Here is an 18,544-nt window from a genome sequence, read left to right as displayed (position 1 = left end):
CCATTGGTTACCTGGGTTAGCCCTATTAAGCGTGGGAGGGAATTATATGAAGGTGTAAATACCAGGAGGTGAGAATCATAGGACTGTGTTGGGGGCCGGCTGCCACAATATCATTAACAGTACTGTCTGGTGATTTGGGTTCATTTTTCTACTTCACAGAAAGACCAACAGAGAGATGAAATAAGAGCAGTAAATACATTCAGTTTGCGATGGCAGCAGGCAATCTGCTTCTCCATCCATCCCAGGAGAGCTAGAGTTTGAGGAGTCTTGCAGGACTCTCAACTCCATTCATTCTGCCCTCCTGCTGACACCAAGTGTAGGAGTTGTGTCTGAGTTTAAGGCTCATCAAGACACTCGACCATCAAGCACTTGGAGCAGACAGAAAAAGGGGGCATGTTTAGGACTTCCTCTTCATATACGTCCATTTTATTTGACATATCCATTGCCTACCTGATGATGGTCAGAACCACAGTCTATATAGAATCTTAGACATAATGGACCATAGAGAAGGCTCAGTCCGCTACTCTTAGAGACTCATCGATAAAGGGAATCTTAGAGACCATTAGATAAAATCACCACCCCTTATTATAAATTAGAAAATTGAAGTCTCCAGGAAACTAAAATTTGGTTATTATTATACAGCTATGCCTATTCTGCTTAACTTCTCATTGATGAAATCACAATCAAAATAACTGCCTAAAACTGTTTTTAGAGATTCTCTACAGATTTTACTGTTTGTCCTCTATTCAAGTAACCAGATGTACCACTTGAATGAATTGTACCTCTTCTAGAGTGCAACTGAGAGTCATAGGTTGCTCATGGACACCTAACCTAACTAAACTCAATAGAGTTAGCATTAACCCACACCTAAATTAACACCTTCTATCCCCTTACACCAATGTATCAAATTAGACAGCTGTATCTTCCCAAGAGGTTGAAGCTGTTAGTATCCTGCATAAGTAGGTGCTCAAAAGGAGTAGAACAGAGCAAGAAAAGAAGGCACTTGTTGAGGACCTCCTGGGTGCCATACAGAATGTGAGCACTTTGACACTTGCACCTGTTCTGTAATCCTCGCAGAATGGTATAAGGTGATCAACACGATTATTATCCCATTTTGCAGAAGACAAAACTGAGAATGTAATTAACTTGCCCAAGAACACTCAGGATGCAAGAAACAGATTTGAAAATTAAATCCACCTAGTTGCCCAAATACCACTCGAAACTGACTTCTCAATGACCAGGCCTAGCTCATGCCTATGCTGGCTCCTCAGATCGTCCCATGGGGCTTTGTAAGTGTTGATCTTTAAAAAGCTGTTTTATATTTATATTTGCATGTGTGTGTGAATGAAGAGCTTCCAAGTATATCACTACCTCCTTAATTACAGTATTTCTTTTTAACTTTCCTTTCCCCATCAGTAGAGCTCTCTGCCCCCAGAGAGCTCTGAAGATAGTTTTTGTTTTCGTGACAAATGTTCACCGAAGCTGTCACCAGCCTCTCCTCCCTTTCCATCCCAGCCCATTGTTCACTCCTACCCGTGGGGGAAAAAATGATTTCTCATTTTTTCTTTAAAGATTTTATTTATTTATTCATAAGAGACACAGAGACAGAGAGAGAGAAAGAGGCAGAGACACAGGCAGAGGGAGAAGCAAGCTCCATGCAGGGAGCCTGATTTGGGACTTGACCCCAGGACTCCAGGATCACGACCTGGGCCGAAGGCAGACATTAAACCACTGAGCCACTCAGGGATCCCTCATTTTTTAAAATCATGTTATTTCCCCCCCAAAAAAACTGTTCATTTTATACTCCCCAAAAAAGTCCTTCTTAGTCAATACATTTATTTGCCTCAGAGTTGTAATTACATTAATTAATATGGAAGCTGAAAAGTCCATTGCGTTGTGACTAAGAGAGATCTCCATGGGGACCTTACATCTTAATGTCATCTTAGAAGTATTTTTTTTTATTCTGTAATCAATTTTTAAATGCCGACACATTATAATCAATGCCTTTTCTTCCTCTTTCTCTTTCTCTGTAATTACCAAGAAGACCTTTTCTTTTGTTTCTGCTGGGTGGTGGTTCCACAGCTCAGTGTTACAGCAGGAAAAAGGGGCAGTTCTAAGCTGATTAAATACACCACCACTCCTCTACAGAGGGAATGCTTTGCTGCCAAGCTCGGGAATTCACATCCTTAATGGCAGTGGCACTCTTTAGCTGAAGATTTGAGACTCACTTGCCAGCGGATAACCTCTGAGAGGATAATTTCTAGCTTGCTGGCACTCCAAGAGAAACAAGCTAGGGGTTAGGAAGCAAGACTATTAAAGAAGTCGCTGCTTCTCTACTCAAGAACATTGAGAAACAAGCCTTGATAAAGTCACATATCCATTTAGATTACAGAATTCTCTTCAGGCATCATATAACCTCAAACTTTATATCTTTTTATTAAAAAGTCTTCTTTTGCCCATGGGTCTTTTAAGGAAACAAGTCATTCTGTCTTAAAATAATTGTTTCAAAATAGACACATGAGAAAGCTTTAAGCTTCATTGAACCTTAAAAGAATTTTCAATATTTAGGGGGGAAAAAAACCACAGCCTTCAATTCTTTGGAAAAAAAAAAAAAAAAAGAAAAACGGGCAGCAATATGAATAGAATAGATTCATTAGCATTGTGAAAAACAGGTCACTAACTCCTTTTTTTCCAAAACAACAACAAATACTTTGCTGCTATTAATAACTGTTAGAAAAGTCTGCTCATAAACAGAAAGAAGCTTGTGCTTTCACTGGCCTCTGAAAGAAGAGAGTGCATTGTGTGATCTCCCAATGCATTCTACAGTAAGAAAAAGAAAGAAAAAATGCAAGAAGAATGTGGGTGACTAGATATCATAGATTTATTACTAACTAGAATACTTGTGAGTACCACCAAGATTTAGACACGTAAACAGATTAACCTGGGTGCACTAATGCTAAGAAAATCAAAGATTGGTCAAGTGATTAAGAACACTCGCTTGGCTCGTACTGTTTCTACTACTGTCTTCTCCATGCTTGGTTTTGTGCAGAAGCTGTTGAAGAGCCTGATCACTGATACCTGTGATCCCAGTGAGTTCAGGGTTGTACTGGACTGCAGAGAGTGGTAAAACCTAGATGTGAGGGCCTTTGGGCCATTTGCTCCAAAACCAAATGAGTTGAAAAGAATGTGGTTATTTTTACCCACCAATCTGGTGCTATTATGATATTAAAATCAAAGACTGGTTGTGAATAGCTTAGAACTCCATAAACAAAGTTAAAAGGCAAACAATAGACCAGGAGAAAATATTTGCAAGGTTCGGTTGTGAAGCTATTTTTCCCAGCTTAAGGGCATTTATGCTCAGTAGTTGCGATAATGACAAAAACTGTGACATGGAATGGGAATGATAAGGAAGCTATCAATGATGTAGGAAGATCTTCTATTTATGACTTGAGTGAGAGCTACATAATCAAAGTTCATCTCAAGGTTGAATACACTTGATAATGTACATTTCGTAATATCGAACTCTTAGGTTTGCTTACTAGCAGTTCTTGCAGGAAGTAGCTACAAATTAATTAGGCCATCTCCAAGGACCAGATGAAAACTGAAAAATTCAGGAAGCATTTATAAATGATTTGTTTAAATGTCTGTAATATAGTATTACATCGTTAGAGCCAAATGGCTCTTCGAGAAACTCCTTAATTAAGAGAGATACACAACAGCTATTTTCACTAAATCATGCATGGGCAATTTCTGGGTGACTTACTATTAACTCCGTTTTTAAGGGAATTACTTTACTTGTATACCATCAGAAACAAGAATCTAGTGCATTTGAAAATGCCAACTCTGAAAAATAGGGATATATTTCTAGAAGCATCGCCAGTCACTTGAAACATTATAATACGTGGAAACATTTGCCAGAAAAGCAGGAATATTACATTCTTTTTACTCATATCTATTTTATAGCCAATTCAAACTTCAACTTTGGTGAGCTCGGCTTGGTCTTCCATATGTCATGAACTGCATTTCCTTGACAAAACGAATGAATTATAAGACTTTATTTCACCACTCTTTTGAGGCTTAAGAGAAATGAGACAGGATAACAGTATCCAAAGGCAATTTGACGAGCTTGGCAAGATTACAAACTTCCCAGGCCTAAGAAATGAATGTGTTATATTGATACAATTGATGTCATACATATTTAACAAGAACTATATTTTTAAGTTGTCCGAAACACAAAGTCACCATTCATAATTAATTAATACTTAAGTGAAAAAAATTTAACTAATTCAGATAGAAGTGTGCTGATTGGAAGTGAAATAATGGTAGACTTTATAAGAATCATTTTAAAGAAAAGCAAGCTGTTTTTTAAAGTTTGACGTATACATATATATGACATATAGTATATGATAACTTACATATGTGATGTTGTATATCACATTTATCAATTAGAAAGTTTGGGGTTGTAATAAGGAAAAAAAATCAGCCCAAATTGCATCAAGCAACAAGGGAGTGATTGGTCTTACAAATAATACTTCCAGAGTATGCTGTGAGACGCCTGTGTGGCTCAGTGGTTGAGCCTCCGCCTTCGCCTCAGGGCCTGATCCCAGGGTCCAGGGATTGAGTCCCAAGTCAGGCACCCTGCAAAGAACCTGCTTCTCCCTCTACCTATATCTCTGCTTCTCTCTGTATGTCTCATGAATCAATAAACAAAATCTTAAAAAAAAAAAAAAAAAGAAAAATCACCTGCTGTGTTTCTTCCCTCCTTCTCTTGGCTCCGCCTGCTGTGGTGAGCTCTGTGCTTAGGCGTGTTTACAATGTGGCTGCTAGAGCTCCAGCTACTCATCCTCACAGTCTTAAGTCAGCAGACAACAGAGCACTGGCTTGCTCAAAGTTCTAACAACAAAGCCTCTGAAGGAAGTCTCATGGCTCTGAATGATCTGGCTTCAGTCAATGGTCAGTCTTTGAAACGATCACTTTTGCTGAGGAGAAGGGAAAAAGAATGCACTCCAGATGGTGCCCTATGGGGGAGGTGAAGGAAGTATGACTATCCCTTGAAGTTCATGGGATATGCCAAAGGGGGAGAAATGATTCCTCCAAAGCCAAAAATCAGAGCCATTTACAAAAGTAGGGAATAGTTCCTGGATAGGAAAAAGGCAAATAGCCCCTCTAATACCATGATACATGAAGTGAGGCTCTAGCCTTATATACCTATTAATTTGGAATCCATGAAACTGTCTTAGATAGGATGGAGGTTCATTAAATAGAGCCAATTGGAAAAACACATGCAACCTGTCAGCGAACAACACAGCCACCTGTGTCCAAGAAGAATCCATGAGAGCCCTGCATGCTATCACTAGCACCTCACTCTTCTTGATGGTAGAAACCACTTAGATAATAGAAACCTCCATCAATTTGACTCAGTCATGGGGTTTTGATAGTATTTATGCCCAAGTATTTTATATGTCATCTCCCTAGTCCTCCTGGTTTTCTGGTTGGCACCGCCACCCATTTTCTCTTTGGTGTAGATACTATAAGCAACTATCCATGTGGGTGCCAGTGAAGGCTCCTGCATAAATCCATCTTGCAGCTCATAAAGAAGGCATCATCTAGGACTTATTCAAACAGTGTTTAGATGATCAGAAAGTAAATGTTTTTACCTTTCATCAGACATGCTACAGATACTGGTTTTGTTTATACTTTATATAAACTCCATGATCCTGAGTATCATTTGCAATTTAAATTAAAAATAGCTGATGTCCTACCACTAATACTGCACATCGGAGGACATTCAAACTCTCCTTGCAGCCTGCTATTCATGTTTATTAATATCCGTGATAAGCAGGACACCCTGCTACTAAGTACATTTGGCGGAGGAAAGTGGCAGAGCATAGTCCATTAGCCACATTCTCCAGCTAAAGTAGGTTGCATTTTAAGGTAATCATTTGATGAACATAAAATCACTGAGAATGAAGCCACAGAACTCGGATACTTAAGGATATTTCCTTTTTCTAGGGATGCTTGGAATGCGATTCACCAATATTCAGTACTTTCTATTCATTTAGAGCAGTTGGCAGATGCATTTTCCAATTTTTATACCAGTGTTCCAGAAGAATCGACCACAGAAGCAGGACACAGAGTGGTCACTGCCAAGAGGTCTGGGGAGCTAGGAGGAAACCTGCCCAACGCGGCCCTCCCCAGGAGGCACTGAAATGTCCTGGTTCATGATTACCCGAGTTGGCCTTGCAGTGACGGTCACGTAACCTTGGAAAAGCTATTTGACCTCTCCTCCTCAGTCCTCAACTGAAAAGGGGGAGAAGAGTCCTACTTCCTCTGTTCTCTGGGGAGTTACTGCACTGTTTCTGGCACATACCGTGAGCTCAATAAATGTAAGTTTTTATTATTAGCATCTCGGGCTTGCACTGTGTGCATCGTTAAGAGCATCTGCGCCTTTGGGAGAGTGCAAAGCCGTGAGCTGGGCCTTTCTGAGTGTTCTCTTTGGTTCTGTCTGTGATGGAAGGAGTTCAGCTTGCGAATACCTGGATTTCTGGGCACCCCTGACAGCACATGATACACAGTGGGGCTCCTTAGAGATTTGTTGAGTGAATACTGGTACCCTAGCTGAAAACTGCTTCTCATTCCCTAAGGTAGTGATCGCTTGAAAGTTTCATGCATTTCTTCTTAATAACCTCAACCTAATGTCCTATGAATGGATTTCTACTACCAGAAAATATCATTAAATATGCATAATTCTGTTAAAAGATTTTCTTGATCCAGCTTCTGGTCTCAGCTCTACTCTCAGCACAGGGGCAGGCATCTTAGGGGTACTTTAGGAATGGAAACCATTCAAGAAGATTCTCCCTCATCCCTAAGCCATTCCCTGATATTAAAGTTATATGTTTCCCATTTTTACCACAAAGGACAGACTGGTCTGCAGAAACACTTAATACCATGCCAGAGTGTTAGGGACATCAAGACAAATTCTGCACGTTTGAAATGAGAATCCATTACCTGTAGTGCTTTTGTGCAATATAAGACGGCAACTTTGACTTTCAACTTCTTGCTCCCTTTGCTCATTTTCAGATTCTTCTGAGGCTGTGTCATGTCAGAATTCTTATTTCATTCCAGATGCATGGAACTAAAATATTATACAACCCGAGAAAGTGATTTTTTTTTTTAGAAGAGGAGTAATCAGCCTGCTTTTATTTTGTTTTGTCACTGTGTTTATGTGTGTTTTGGTTTGCTTTGCCTTTTTTGAGCCATCGAGGGTTTTTTTTTTCAGTCTTATGTCTCCCCGCTGACCTGCTGCACAATGCCATACGCGCTAAACGCTAAATAACCGTGCCCGTTTGCCCGTAGCCAGTGACTAGAAATTTGGTTTGGGATTTCTAGGTTAAGTGTGCTGATGCACTAGGGCCAGAACCCCTTTCTAGAATATGTCAGCATTCAGGAGCCTACTCCAGGTAGTCAGAAAGCTTAGTGAGTTTTGAAAGTACTTGTCTGGAAGGTGAACAAGGGATGCTTAGTAGTGGTTTCTGCAGCATGGGCCTTGGAAACAAAGTTCTGAGCAAAAATGAGACAATGAGAGAAAACAGAAAATCCTGTGAGGTCTGCACCCTCTCAACTACAGCCTTCTTTCTTTTTGCAAGCTTGACTTTCTTTCCATACACAGTGAGATCAGCCAGGATTAAGCCCTGCAGCTGGATACCTGTTGGTGTCCGGGGCTGGCTCTGAAGAGCACGGGGCACATCTGTCAGGGGGCTCCCCCATGGTGCACACACGTGCCCTGCCACCATCTGACCCACTGCAAGGCTGAGGGGCCGCTTCAGAATCCAAATACCTGAGCTTCTGTGCTCTGAAAGGCCAACTTGAGAGCTAAAAAATGGCTTTCAAATGGATTGGGAATAAAGTCAGACTGTCACTGCTTTCATTCCTTTCTTTTCTTTTTGAATCTACTGAATGAAAATGACCTCTTGGGGACATTGAGGCTCGTTGAGAAAGGAAAGGCTTTTAAAGATGAAAGATTACATGTTATTTGACAAAGGTGTCTAAATGTCCTGATTTTTCTCATGTTATACTATGACATGCAAATATGAAAACATCTTGCCCTAGGCAGTTACTAACTGGATGTTTAGATGTGGCTGAAAATACCGGAGTGTGACGTAGCCTATATGTGTTTTTAAATATCTTACATTTGGGTTCCAGAAATACCCATAAGGGAGTAAGTGCATTACCATCTCAACATCCGTTCTTTTATTCCACAAACATTTCCCAAGCCCCTCTGCCGGGCCAGATTCCAGTGGGCTCTAGAGGGGGAAATGATAGTTCAAAGGTGGAGATATACACAGGATATTACTAGAGTCCAGAGGAGGAACACAGAATTTCTGGGGAAGGAAAATAAGTGTGAGTGGCAGGGGGAGATTAGGGAAGGCTTCATTGATGTCTGCACTTCTCGGCAAATAAAAAAGGGGTCAAGCATTTTTGTGGGAGTGGAGTTGGCTGGGCAAATCCTACATTGATCAATCAGCAAGTGCTTGAATCTAGAAGGTGTTTTTAATACTAGGGCTGTGATTGAGAAGCCACTGAATTTTGAGCAGGGAAGAGACATAGTTAGGCTAGCAACAAAGAAGATCACTGTGGAACCTGAGTGAACTGAAAATGAATTTAAGAGGAAGCAGACAGGAGACAGAAAGACCATTAGAAGCTGTTATAATGATCTGGAAAAGAGATAAAGGCATGATCTGTGATAACTAAGAAAGAAATAGGGAAAAGAAAACAGAATTGATAAACATTTAGATGACAAAAGTAGCACAACAAGTGATTGATCAGATCTGATGAATGGGGAAGATACCACAATAGAAGGAGAAAAGAGATACATTCAGCCTCCAGATCTTTCTGTCATTCATGATTGTCCTGCCATCAACTGAGATGGAAACAATGATAAGCCCCTAAGCCACTTTTCCCCCCTGACACAATGACATGAATTGTTTTTTGTAAAGAGAGACCAAGATATTAGAATGCCTGATTTTTAGAAGACATTTTCCTGATAACAAATAGTGCACTAATTTTAAATCACGTGATGGTAATAACACTCTGGAAGACAGGCAAGGCTGTTAACATTGCAGAGATGAGACACTACTGGTTCCAAGAGGGTGTCAACTTCAAAATCACGGGAGTTAGTGGGAGAGCAGATACTCGGGTTTGGAACTTCTTTCCAAACCCAACTCCCCCCTTCTTCTCCAACAGCAGGCCCTGTTCTTTTGCAAGGAGCTGTCTCTGTGCCAGGACAGAGGCGCAAGCTGTTTCTGTCGAGGTGATGGCGTTTCTTGGCTTCTTGCCCAGGTTTCTGTGTCTCGTCCTATGCGGTGCCAACCATGGTGAGGAGGTCACGTTCTTTTTTTTTTTTCTTCAATTGCTACATAACAGACCTATAACATTATATTAGTTTAAGGGGTACAACATAATAATCTGATATTTGCATATACCAGAAAATGGTCACCATGACGAAGTCTAGTGAACATCCATCACCACACAGCTACAGATTTCTTTTTTGGGGGGCATCTGGGTGGTTTGGTCAGTTGAGCGTCTGACTCTCGGTTTCAGCTCAGGTCATGATCTCAGGGTCTTGAGATGGAACCCTAGGTAGGGCTCTGTATTTAGTGGGAAATCTACTTGAGACTCTATCCTTCTGCCGCTTCCCTCACTCGCGTGCTCTCTCTCTCTCTCTCTCTCTCTCTCTCTCTCTAAAATGAATAAATCTTTCAAACAAAACCCAACACATTTTTTTCTCCTTGGGATGAGAACTTTCAAACATACAATATAGTATTATTAACTATAGTTACCATACTAAACATTACATTCTCATGATTTATTTATTCTATTAACTGAAAGTTTGTTCCTTCTGACCTTCTTCACCCATTTCTCCCACTGGCAATCACCAATGTATTATCTGTATCTGTGAATTTGTTTTATTTTTTCCAGGAGGGGAGGTGTTTGTATTGTTTTGTTCTTTAGATTCCACAGTGAGGATGTAATGGTATTTGTCTGTCTGACTTATTTCGTTTAGCATAATGCCCTCAAAGTCCATCCATGTTGTCACAAATGACAAAATTTTATTCTTTTTTGTGGCTGAATAGTGTTCCATATATTATATATATATATATATCACATTTTCTCTGTCCATTCATCTGACAATGAACACAGGTTGTTTTCATATCTTGGCTATTGTAAATAATGCTGCAGTAAACATGGGGGTGCATATGTCTTTTCAAATTCGTGTTTTCAGGTTTTTTGGATAAATATCCAGAAGTGGAGTTGCTGGATCACATGGTAGTTTTATTTCTGACTTTTTGAGGAACTTTCATGCTGTTTTCCATAGTGGCTGCACCAATTTACAATCTCACCAACAGTTCACAAGTGTTCTCTTTCTCCACATCCTCACCAACACTTTATTTCTTGTCTTTTTGATACTAGCAATTCTGACCAGTGTGAAGTGTGGATTTGATTTGCATTTCCTTGATGATTAATGTTATCGAGCATCTTTTCATGTATCTGTTGACCATCTGTATGTCTTCTTTAAAAAATGTCTATTTAGATACTCTGCCCATTTTTTAATTTGAATTATGTGTTCTTTTCCTATTGACTTGTATGAGTTCTTGATTTTTTTTTAATATTAGCCTCTTATCAGATATATGATTTGCAAACATTTTCTCCCATTCAGTAGGTTGCCATCTCATTTTGTTGATGATTTCCCTAGGAGTGTACATTCTTGCTATAGGACGCCATTTGAGAGCTCCCCTCTAGATACATATTTGTTATGCCTTGTTTCTCATTTGCCAGTCAAAACCCACAAATGAAAGACCAGTGGTAAGTTCCTGAAGGAAATATGCTCTTTGTAACTTTCTTAGGACCTGTTACATAGGTGATGGCAAGCATTTCATAAGTGAAATCAGTAGAGACTTATTAATATCTCTGTTAGGATCAGTCTAAAACTAACCCGAATGAACCTGGACTAAAAAAACAATCTGTGATTCTTTTTTTTTTTTTTTTAAGATTTTATTTATTTATTCATGAGAATACACAGAGAGGAGAGAGAGAGGCAGAGACACAGGCAGAGGGAGAAGCAGGCTCCATGCAGGGAGCCTGATGTGGGACTCGATCCCGGTCTCCAGGATCAGGCCCCGGGCTGAAGGCGGCGCCAAACCGCTGAGCCACCTGGGCTGCCCAACAATCTGTGATTCAATGTGAATTTATAACCTAAAAAGTTCAGACCCTTTCTTCTATGGCACAGCTAAAGGATTCTTGAGAAGGCAAATTCAGGGAAAGAGAAGAGAAGAAATAGAATGGAAGTGTGTGTTTTGGGTCAGGAGTTGGGAGGACAGGGCAGGATTTATAAGGAAGAAAGGATGATGTCTCCAGGTCCATACATAATTTCCCACTGAACTCAATCCAATGTCAGTAGAAATAGCATCCATATTTTATAGAAATATGATGGTAAAGCATATTAACTTGATACGATTGCCATTTGTGAGACCAGAGCAGTCCCCAACTAGTGTCTACCTAGGTAAAGGCAGCTGGGCATTTCCTCTGAGAAGCACAATGCCAGTTAGGCTTGCCCAGTGTTGCCAGGGCAGTGTGAAAGATCATCGAACTTTATCTGTGTTTTTACTCAGAAATACTGAGTCAGGGGAACTCAGGAAAATGCATTCTCACTTTTCATACCATTTGTTTAATTTAACATGTTATTTGAGAACTCACTGTTATACACTTACCCTATAAGGAAGGGGAGAAGGAGATTTGGCTCTAAAAAAGAGAATTATAGGATATTTTTTCAATCAGAAGAATGAACAGAAGGAAGATAAAGTAAAAAGAAAAGATAGCCATTTTAACTGTTATGTTAACATTTTTTGTGTAAGCATGGAGATCCCTGAACATGTCAGGGTGTCATGAGATCCCAAAGTTTTCAAAGGGAGAACCAATGAAGAAAACCTTTCCTTCTAAATATTTTGGGAGAAGGAGAATAAGCCATTTGATAAAACATGTGAATACTGTGAGTAGATGCATATATGGCTAAATTGTGATGTTGATTTCCAGAGCAGAAGATACAAGACTTAATTAAAAAAAAGAGAGAGAGAGAGATGGAAATGTTTTAAGATCAAAACTATGGATTCACCCACTTGTAGATCACTGAAAGCATTCCATTTTTCATTCTTCTTTCTCAACACTTCTGGATCCAAGCCATTGATGGCGTGGAGTTGGGGAGGGTGTGAAGAAGGGGTGTCCTTCCTTAAACCAGGGGCTTATTGACTTGGAATCATGGACTTTCTTTACTATGTAGCCATTCACTTGAAGGGCCAGAGGGTACACTAGTTCCCTAGCACTTTTTCACAGAGAACTGAAGACATGATTGCTTTTTCTCTTCCTTTCAAACCTCCAGTGTCATAACTTCTCCCGGGAGTTACTGCTTTAAAACCTCAGGAGTTCTACACACTCTAAGGAATGTTGGAAAGGGTTTCACAAATTTGAGGTATGTGGGTGTGGTGGGATAGAAGACATTTCTTCATAGCACAAATGCGGTTCATCATTTCAGCAAGTCCCTTAACCTGAGATAGAATTGATTCAGGCAAAAATATTTGTGGAACTAGAAGGAAACTGCCTTAAGTTAGTTTTATATCAGACACAATGTATCTCAAACATGATCATAATGGGACATTTTGTGATACTGTAGGAAGGTACAAGGTATGGGTTTCCTTCTCCACTTTGAGAAAGAGCAATTGGGCGTTAGCCAGTTAGCCTCTCAGATTCTTGCTCCTCCCCTGAAAAAATAGAGATAACAGCAAGTGCCACCAGAGATTACTAGAGGATTTGAATTAGAAAAGATATGTGAAATCTTTGTATAGCAGAATTTGATACAAATTGTAGTATGAGTTACTCAAAGCCTCAGTTTCCTCAACTTTAAAAGAACTCACATAATATGATTTCTAAAATCGGGACACTTGGATGGTTCAGACAGTTAAGTGTCTAACTCTTGATTTCAGCTCAGGTCATGATCTCAGGGTCGTGAGATCAAGCCCCACATCTGGCTCCATGCTGGGCATGGAGTCTACTTAATATTCTCTCTCTCTCTCTCCCCCATCCCCAACTCTTTCTCTCTCCCTTTAAAAAAAAAAAAAAAAAAAGGTGATTTCTAAAGTCTATTCCTGACTTGATGCATCTATGAGTCTATGACTTTTATGATTTTGTGGTTCTATGAGGTGGAGATTTAAGTGATCAATTAATTCATCTTACATGTCAAATCAAATTACTTCTTTTTTAAATTACTCTAAAACACAACCGTATATAATACATGTGTAGAAATTAAGCCTTTAATTTTTTTTAATCTTCTATTTTTCAGTATCTTCACATAACCTTTTTGGACAGATAGCCACATCAATATAAAAATCCTCACAGCCCAATTTGGTTCTCTAGATCACAACATCCCAGCGGTCCCTCTGCATGGGCAATGGGCCACAGATCTATAATAGGGGTGTCAGGGGATCTACCTCCTTGACCTCAGGATGGCTGGGAGATGTGGGACCATGAGAGCCCCTCTGAGCCATGAGCAGCCTTATCTGCTGTTCATAACTGGTATTATTTTCTTTGTGTGCCATGACACAAAACAGTTTGGGGAAATGCAATCTAGATTAATTGAATTTACCAAATAATTTCCATTTTATGGTAGTTAAACATAATTCAAATTGAAGAAGGTATTTTGGTTTGTGGATTCATATTCTGTTCCTTCTCAATGTTGCTAGTTATCAGTAATAACTCTAGGTCAGCCTGTAGTAATTACTATGGAATCAATCTCACGGTCTAAGAATAGTATGTCAGTTACTATTGATTTGAGTTTACAAAATCCTAATTTGAGGTATAACTGACACATAATTGACACCAATGCAAAAAAAAAATTACAAATTCTTTTAAAGCATAGAGACCTTGAGTTTTAGGAGTTTGAGTTTTTCAGGAAAGCCTTGCTACTTACATAAAGGTAGAATTCCTATTTTCAACTAAAAATAAAAGTCCTATTTGCAGGAGTGACAAGGGAAAAGGGGGAAAGGTCTGCAAGTGAAGAGGGATAATTAAGTTTTTCTTATAAATGAATATGCGCCAACATTCCTGCAGAGGAGTTAGCTGTGTTATCATCAAGTTTTGCACAATCTGATCCAGAAATACAGCTTCAGTGTGTAACCGCCAGTAGGTCCATCAGAACGGGAAGGATCGAACCTGCACTAAGTTAGACTACGTGAACTTCCTTGACTGGGTCACAGCTACATCTACCTAACTGCAGAAACAATGCTAGCTCTTTTTCTGAAAGAAAAATAATTTTTTAAATGTTATTTGTTCATTTGAGGAAGAAAGAACACAAGCAGGAGGAGCAGCAGAGGGAGAGAGAAGGAGAAGCAGGCTCCCCACTGAGCGGGGAGCCTGATGCGAGTCTCGATCCCAGGACCCCAATCATGACCTGAGCCAAAGGCAAATCCTTACCCAACTGAGCCACCCAGGCACCCCTACGTAAAAAAAGATTTTTTTTACTTCAATTAGGGCACACCAGTGGCTCAATGGTTTAGCGCCTCCTGCAGCCCAGGACATGATCTTGGAGACCTGGGATCGAGTCCCACGTCAGGCTCCCACATGGAGCCTGCTTCTCCCTCTGCCTGTGTCTCTGCCTCTCTCTCTCTCTCTCTTTCTTTCTCTCTATGTCTCTCATTAATAAATAAATAAAATCTTTAAAAAAATTTTTTTAATTTTAAAAATTAAAAACTTCAATTAAAGTGTTTCAATGTGGATGGAATAGTCAATTAATTATAAAAACCTCCTTTTTAGAATTCACTATCATCTTCTCAATGGAATCATTTTCAAAATACGTAGCTTATTTTCCTCCAGTTATATAAAAGTATTCATACTAGAAAAAAAAAAGACTCAGGTACAGTGCTGGTATATGTCCACATAAAAGACTTCAGGCTTTTTAAATTTTTTATTTATTTATTTATATTTTTTAGGAAGCTAAAGAGCAATTTGTACCGTAATAAAATCCACTTGAACCCTGGGAAATTACCAAAGGATAGAAGAATCCATTTCTGTTTTTCATTTTCATAGCTAATGAGAGATTTCTAACATTCTTTAATTGACCCAGAAACCTTATACTGCCTTAAATATTAGTTTGGAGCTTAATGCCTGCTGAGAGAATATCATGTTCTCACTTGCCCCTATGGATTTCATAGCACTTACCATACTTTGTAATTACACATTTATTTGTGTAGTTCTTTGTGTCTTTAAATCGCTCATTAACCACAGGTTGTTTTTTTTTTCTTCTATTCTGAATATAAACCAAATTCTTCTGGTTTGATTTAAAAGGCCATGTTTTCCTAACATTTCAAATCTAGGATGGTGGTAGAATGAGAAAAACAACACAGTTAGTTAGATGTAATTGGGAGTTCAACTACACGTAGCAGAAATCAAAGTAATGCCTTAGCTACAAAAGGTTTTGTTCCCTCAAGTAAAAGAAATTCAGTCAGGCTGGCAAGGCTGGGACAATAGTCACTGGGGACCCAGGCTTCTTTTCTCTCTCGGCATCACCATGGAACATTCCATCAGTGAGAGCATCTCATAGTCCAAGGATGACCGCGGAAGCTCCGACCATGTTATATGACAGATGGCTACGCACAATTTTGAATGGAAACCCCCAGAAGTCTCACACAACCCTTTCATTACATCCCATTGGAAAAGGTTCAGTCATATGGGCACATAGAGCTGCAAGGGAGGCTAAGTGATGTCACCTAACCTGGGCACATTGCCACTCAAATAAAATCGGGATCTTGTTATAAATGAAAAAGCTAATGAGGTAGACAATGAAAAGTCCTTGCCAAACAAGTTAGGGCTATTTGCATCAGTCAAAAATGAAAATATATTTTTTCCTTTCAACACATAGTAACAAATTATATGAGCTCAGAATTTGTCTGGAGGAAAACAAGTTGTTGCCACCAGAGACAAAATAAAGAAACGTTGTACCTTGTCATCACTGTATGGAATGTTTTTTTGGCCTCTTCCTTCATCCCTGTGGTCAAGACAAAGCAATGACTCAAGGTGAGGTGAACTTCCAGGAATAACTGTCCCGTCCTGCTGCCCCCCTCCCATGACTCCTACCTGGAACACTAGTTTTCCAGCCGCCATTCCCTGAGAAGGTGCTCACTTTCCACACAGTCTTTTCTTATTTCATCGAATTTAACATCACCTACAAATGGCTTTTTCAGCAGTGTAATCAATCCAGCTTTCTGGTATGCGTTTATAAAAAGACTGTTAAAATGTTAAAAACCAACATATCTTTAGGACTTTCCTCAAGTTATTAATACTTAAGGAGCACTTGGGTGGTTCAGTTAAATATTCGCCTTCATCTCAGGTCATGATCTCAGGGTCCTGGGATCAAGCCCCAGGTCAGGCTCCTTGCTCAGCTTCTCCCTATACCTCCCCCCCCACCCCCCCACTCCCGCCACACTCCTGCTCTTTGTCTCTCTCTCATGTACTCTCTCTCAAGTGAATAAATAAAATTTTTAAAAAGCTATTAATCCAAAAAAAAGCTATTAATCCTTAAGATATTCAATCCAAATTATCACATAGACATATTTTTACCAAAAAAAATGCTTTTCCCATATTTTTAAGCCTATGATTCTATTATGAATACTCTGATCCACATTAATAGTATTGCTAAAATTATTAGAAAGCAACATTAATACTTTAACTCACTCTATTCCTATTACTAGGGACATTCTTAACTTCTTTCCATTTTCACTGGTGGGTGGGTATATGCAGAAAGACTAAACAAACCTAATACCAACATTCTGTTTGCCTGAGTTGTAGAAGAAATTAACTAAGTTTAAAACTCATGCAAGGGTATTTTTTTTCTTTGCCTGTTTGCACATTACCTTAGTCTTTCTATTTTTACATGTATGTCCATGGATAATCACGTTGGAAATTATTCATAAAATAATGAAGTGAAATGAGATAAGAACGGATTATTAGGGGGAAAAACCACTAGCTGCAGAATCAGAAGACCTGAATGTGTGGTGAGTTTTAGCTTCAGCCTTGTGAACCTCCTGTGGGGGGTAGCATTGCATTAGAGAAGGAGTAGCAGTGCTGGCTCTTCCTTCCTATTAAGTTCTGGTGAAGAACAAATTTGATCATTTATGACCGTCTTTCCTGAACTGTGATGCATTGTGAACACAGGAGTCATTTTATTCATGACAAAATAAATATATCTCCTAATAGGACTTGAGATACAAGAAAACAGCTAAGCAAATGAAAAATCTTATTCATTTCAGTTATTATCAACATAAGGTCAGGCATTCAGAGGATAACTAAATACTTATTAGCTAAAAAATAATTGCCCGCTAACCAGGTTGGAAACATTTGACTTTCATCTATCTTGACTGGCAAAAATGGCTTTTGGGCATTTGTTTTCATCCAAAAAAGGTGAACATCAGACTCCACTGTGGTGTTCAAGGTAATAAAAACCGAAAGTGAATAGCATATGCATTCTAGGGAGTTCTGGGCCTTTTGAAAGATGACAGATGCCCACCTTCCAAAACTAAATTATACCTAACATGGTATGTAACTGACCGTTTGAAAGCAGGGCTCTTTTCTCATTCATCCATGATTTCCAGTAATGCCTAACTAAGTGCCTTAAGCAGGGGTTCTACAAAAGATTGCTGATATAATGTGTAGGGCAATTAAAATAAATAGGAGAGCACCTGGGTGGCTCGGTGGGTTGACATCTGACTTGGTTTCAGCTCAGGTTGTGATCTCATGGGTCGTGGGATTGAGCCTTGAGTTGGGCTCCATGCCCAGTGGATAGTCTGCTTGAGATTTTCTCCCTTTGCCCCTCCCCCTACTTGCACACCCATGTGCGCGTGGTGTGCCACATACCATGTGCGTGCACATGCTCTCGCTCTCTCTCTCTCTCTCTCTCCCCCCCCCTCAAATAAATAAATCTTTAAGAAAATAAAATGAATGGAATTGATCAAGAAGTGGCAGGTAGTCATAATGCTTAGTCAACTATCTAGAAAAGAATTCTTGTTATATATGGAAAATGGCAAAGCAGGGGTTCTCCTGTGGAACTTCATCCAAGGCCAGTTCTTCCCTAACTTCATTTATCCCACACCCTCAAGCTACCAGACGCAGGCAAAAACAAAGAGGAATCTAATAACCCACGAAGCACAGCACCCATGCACTAAATCCAACATACTGCACTTGAGAGGGACCCCTATGTCTTCACTCTTTAAACACAGATCTAACAAGGTCAAACAAGCCATCTTTCTGATACCTCCCTAGCATATGAGAAGAAAGAAAATGGAGTTGTGAGAGGTAAATACACTGACAGAAACTAGAAGTCCTATGCGCAAAGGAGGTGAAAACAATACTGTGAAAAGCATTCATAAGCAATTCTGAGCAGTATCAGTCTGTGTCCTTTATGTATTGGTCAAACAGCTTTTCACATCCTCACATCCCTTAGGGA

The 18,544-nt window shown here is 39.5% G+C and overlaps 1 protein-coding gene across 10 annotated transcripts in view; it reads left to right on the top strand.

The window, feature by feature from the left end:
- The window catches only part of SULF1 (sulfatase 1), a 186,878-nt gene that overhangs the window by 57,597 nt on the left and 110,737 nt on the right, over positions 1–18,544 (top strand). The window lies entirely within an intron of this gene.

The sequence above is a fragment of the Nyctereutes procyonoides genome, unplaced genomic scaffold (assembly GCF_905146905.1).
Source record: "Nyctereutes procyonoides isolate TBG_1078 unplaced genomic scaffold, NYPRO_anot_genome, whole genome shotgun sequence".
NCBI lineage: Eukaryota > Metazoa > Chordata > Mammalia > Carnivora > Canidae > Nyctereutes > Nyctereutes procyonoides.
Note: the sequence above shows the minus strand (reverse complement) of the source record. Positions and strands in the feature narration are given on the sequence as shown.